At 32.8% G+C, this 5,208-nt stretch overlaps 1 protein-coding gene across 1 annotated transcript in view; it reads left to right on the top strand.

Annotated features, from left to right (window-relative positions):
- The window catches only part of LOC110023688, a gene marked incomplete at its 5' end in the record, with an annotated part of 34,088 nt that extends 33,387 nt beyond the window's left edge, over positions 1–701 (top strand). Inside the window, 1 exon segment of the mRNA XM_020723220.1 lies at positions 533–701.
- Positions 702–5,208: the final 4,507 nt, after the last annotated feature.

Below are 5,208 nucleotides of genomic sequence, written 5' to 3'. Positions count from 1 at the left end.
ACCGATGAATTAAAAAGTTCATCTTAGAATATACTCATTTATTGAAATGAAATTATTGAATTTTAATAGGTTTGAAAAGATTTATAAAAGCTCAAAATAAATATTTATTTCTGACCATGCCCAACCAAGTGATAGACCTTGCAAATTTCATCATATTTTAGAACTTGTTTTTAGCTCCTAGCAGTCAAAAGGGCCCTTATGAAAATTGGCTTTTTCTGTACTATGAGATCATTTGTAATCTGTTGATCACTAGTGCCTTTTCTTAATGCCTGCTGATATGGAGCTCATGGGCCCATTTTGGAATGTTGGTTCTGTTGAAAGGCTTGTTAGTTAAGCTGTTAAAAAATGACACTTAGATACGAAGTGATGATGATATTGACGAGTTTTGATAAGCTTTTTCGTCATTTCATGTTTTATTAAGAAGCAGCTATTACATGTTTTATTCATCAGTCTATTATTATTATTTTTCTTTGGAAAATGCATGTTTCTTATTACCTCTTTTTATTTCCTGATACATTTTTTTTTAAAACAGGTGATTTACTTCTTCCTTGCGCAGACCATAAAGAGAAATTGTGAACTTGTATAAAGATTGTAGTGTTATTTAGTTTTGTCAATCAGCTGTACAAAAATATCTTTTTTATATGCATTGTTTTGAACGCTTAAAGTGCTGAATGTTTATTAGTACCACTGTTCCTCACTGCCTGAATGAAGTAAAGCTCATCCGTTTTCCTCTGAGTGAAGTAAAGCTCTTTTAGTTTGATGGCGCCATAAATAGATTGGATATAGAATGCGATGAAGCCTTTTTCTTTTCTGGAATGCTTTTGTGTTTTCTGGTTTTGTTTTTCTCAATCATGATGAGCCCATTTGCTTGGAAAGTTGTAAGTTATTACCAGCTTTTCTTTTGGATTTTGTTTGAATGCAGGGGCTAAAGGAAGAAAATGGACTGTTTTAAATTTATTTATTTTTCTTAATCTTTTCGGTTATCTTATCATTACTTTGATAAAGGTAAAGGTCATGATTAATATGAATGCTGATCTGGCTGGTCTGATTACTGTGGGCCTTGATAGGAGATTGGAAAAGTAATTGATTAGTTGTTATGTGTTTTTCACTTTATTCCGTTGGCTCTGTTTTTCATCTGTTAATTTAAAGAAATGTAGCATCACAATGTCAATGTGAGAAACTGTTGGTGTAAATTTGCTGTCGGGTATTAAAATCCTATACGAAGCATTCTCACAGCATTTATGCAGTTTTGGGAATAGCTTTTTGTTACATTAATCAGAGTGGTTGGACGCAAAGCAGAGCAGTTATATATATATATATATGAATCTCCTGGAGTCATGGGTTGGATCCCGCCTAAATGTATCTGTCTTATAGTGTGTAGAGTGGTTAGCACATGAGAGCGTGCAACCATACAGGCTTTTGACGATGCATTCCCCATGGCCTTTTGGCGATGCATTCTCCATGGTCTTGTGTCTATTAAACGTTTAAAATGTGGAATTCTTTAAAGCACACATGGGGGTACATGAATTTTTATGCAGACAATTAGAAATTGGAAGGTATTATTAAGGGTTGGTTTGGGATAGAATTTTTATTTTGCTGTTTAATCGGTTGCTATATTGTTGTCTCACTACTCATTTGTTTGTTATTTTACGAAAGCTTTTATTTTTTATAATCAAATTTGTTAGTGTGGTGGATGCAAGAAGGTTATTAGATTTGCAAAATTGTTGTCTCACTACTCATTTGTTTGTTATTTTACAAAAGCTTTTATTTTTTATAATCAAATTTGTTATTGTGGTGGATGCAAGAAGGTTATTAGATTTGCAAAAGAGAAGCCATTTTAATGCCCACACAGCTTTCATAAAACTATTTTCATTATTCTTGTTCAACTATTGCTTTTACAGACAACTATAGCCATCTTAAATATAAGATTTTCATGAGTCATATACAGAGTTATAATGAATCACCCGTCCTCTAACTTACATAAGGGTTAATTCAATGAGACTGTGCAAAGTAGTAAAAAATCATCATTATTGTTGATACAATGAGATTGGGTATGAGGAGAATCTCTTTTTTAGATGTGAAAATGCTATCACTTGAAGGAGACGAGAAATGTAGCATAGAAAGTGGCTGAGATTGCTAAATGTTAGCATAGTGATTTCTCTTGATGCTGGAGACGATTAAAAGTAATATGAGAGGGGAAGGAAGTCTGTTGAGGGATGTCATATTGGTCCTTCCCTTGAGCAAGAGTTGGCTTGATATGAAGATGATGATTAAGCAACTCATGATGGAAATAAAAGGCTATTAGAGGTTGTTAGATAACTCCTCGCTTAAAGGTGGAATGAAAATATTGAAGGAAATAACGGAATTGCACAAGGATATAAATGCCACTAAAGATTATTGGATTAGACACCTCTTGGAAATAGAGATTACATAACTTGAGGCAATGGCTGACTCATTTAAAAATGTTATTGAGACCATCATATGTGACTGAATTGGTCCTCCTTTAGAACTAATGTTGATGATGGATAGACATATAAAGATTTGAATGTCATTTGTGGTGACTAGATTGATTGTCCCTTGGGACAAAGATGATAAAAATATGGAGTTTGCATTCACTAGAAATGATTAGTTCAATTATCTTTTATAGGCGAAGATGACAAAACCTAAAGAAAAGGATAAAGTAATATAACAGTTCATAGAAGCCATTTCATATGTTCATGTTGGTCCTACTTTAGAGATTTACATGACATGAACTTAAGACAACAATAAACAAATAGAAGAAGGTTATGGATAACATTAGAAGTGGTTGAATTGATTGTTTAGAGGTAATGATGATATGATTTGAAGGCAACAATGGTGCGTTACATGAAAGCCAATGAAGACATCCATATTTATCTTTCATTAAAGGTGACATTAAAAGGAAAGTTGAAGTTTTAATTGAAAATATTATATGGTTTTAGAAATGGTCCCTCTCTGAGAATAATAGGGTAGTTGATAGTAATATTTAACTATAGGTCAAAATGGTCCATCTCATAGGTTAATGGGGAATGCAACTATTCTATGTTTATAAATGACATAGGATGTTTAAGTTTGTTCTGTACTAGGAGTGGGAGATGAGTGATTTTGAGTTAATGTGCATCTTAATATATTTGGCTTGCTCTTTTCAAAAGGTGGGGGAAATGGAGCAACTAACCATTAATAGAAGATTGAAGATAGAATAATCCCTTTCCTAATAAGATGTAGAATCATGGGACCTAAATTTAATAAGTCTTTGATGATCATTAGATGATCCATTTTCTAGAAGGATGAGGGAAACTAATACTTAGAGTCATTGGAAAAGGAATTAGTTGGAACCCTAGAACTCTATAGAATTTGCGAACCCATGCTTTAGTTTAAGAGATTTTTTTTTTTGAGAAAATCTTTTGAAATTGTATTGTAATAGTTTTTCATATTCACACATGCATTAAAAGGACTAGATTGCCCCATTCTTTAAATCAGGCATATCATAAATTTAACATATTTACATCAGGCATATCAGACGTAAATCAGATGCAAATCTGACGATATATAAGGCTTATTGTCAGATTTGCGCTTTATTTACGTCAAATTTTTGCTGATGTTAATTTGGGGGTCGGTAATATTATTCCATCCAATCAATTCTGACGCAGATAATTTGCATTGGTTTTTGCGTCTTCGTTCAGCTGAATTTGTTTATAGGAAATTTGTGTCGAAATTTACCTCTGAAAATTATCAGAAAATAAATTTTAGTGTCTTATTACTGTCTAATTTTCATCAAGAAATACTGTAAAACGACGAAATCTAATTGTCTACGTAGCGTCACTTTGCATCCGAAAACAGTCGCAAATCCAACGCAAACTTGTTACACAAAAAAAAAATAGAAAACCATTTACATTTTCACAGCGTGCACAAAAATACATTCCACATTACATACCACATTAAGAATTTCCATATTACAGATCAAATCTCTAAACAATTTCATAAATAAAAAGAAATTACTATCACAAATTGTACCAAATAAGAATAATAAAGTTAATCTAAAAAATTTCACAACAAATGCTCAACATAATGCTTACAAATAAAAGAAAACATAAAAAAATTAATAATCTCCATCCGCCTCCTCCTCCTCATGCACAAATATTATCTTCTACTTGCACTGACTATCTGCTAAGGTATCCACCATTCGCGTTATGGAGTCTTCGACTTTATGTTAGCCTTCTAGCATATGCTCGCGCAACTGGCCGATCTCTTCGCTCATTGCAACTACATAGCTAGCAAGAGCCTCCTGGTTTCGCTGTGAGGAGCTCGGGGAACTAAGAAGAAGAGAATGATTCACCTAAAATATATAGTATTTTTAGACACATTTTTATAGTTTGAGATATTGCGCTTTAATGAAAGGTATTTGTGTGTTTTTCTTTCAAGTACAAATAAAACGGTGAAAAATGCTAAAAGGAGTGAAAAAAGATCAAATTTGGAGCAAAAATGTGAAAATTGTGCTAATGTGTTTTGGCGCCTAAGCACCAAATCCAACACTTAAGCACCGATGAAACAGAGAAGGTCGTGCCTAAGCGCCAAAGGCCCCACGCTTAAGTGCTAGAGGCAGTTATGTGACGGTTTACTTCATTTTGCCAAATTTTGAAGGGACATTTGAGACGCCTATTGGCTAAAGAGGGTGGTTATGACCACTAGAAACAAAATTATGATAAAATGACTTATGAAAGAAGACATCCTTTGAAGAATACATCGAATTGGCACACATTTTGAAGAGTTATCAAGACATTTCAAGAGTTATCAAGGCATTTCTTGGAGATTTATTAAAGAAGGAAGTTGAGACTTTTTGAAGTGTGCTTGAAAGTTTTGCCAAATGTTGGAAAGGGGAAGTTTTTGAGAGAGTTTTGAAGAGATTTTCAGGCACAAAAAATTTACTTTATCCTTTTTGTTTTTAGTTTTATTGTGAGAGTCAAGAGTGTTGTAAAAGAGAAGAGATTCAAAGGAACTTCAAGAATTTGGTGGAAGATTTGAGATAAGTTATTATCTTTTTTATTAAACTACTTTTAGTTTTAATCGAGACTTCTTGTTGGTTTTACAATGATTTCTACTTTTAAACTAAAGTATGGTTTTATTTTCTCCATGGATTCTGAGTAGTTTTCTTTATCTTTCTCCTTAAAATGATAAGTAATTAAAAATCTT

The sequence above is a fragment of the Phalaenopsis equestris genome, unplaced genomic scaffold, assembly GCF_001263595.1.
Source record: "Phalaenopsis equestris unplaced genomic scaffold, ASM126359v1 Scaffold000226, whole genome shotgun sequence".
In the NCBI taxonomy this organism is placed as follows: Eukaryota; Viridiplantae; Streptophyta; class Magnoliopsida; order Asparagales; family Orchidaceae; genus Phalaenopsis; species Phalaenopsis equestris.
The sequence above is the reverse complement of the archived record's forward strand: the minus strand, read 5'-3'. Positions and strand labels throughout refer to the sequence as shown.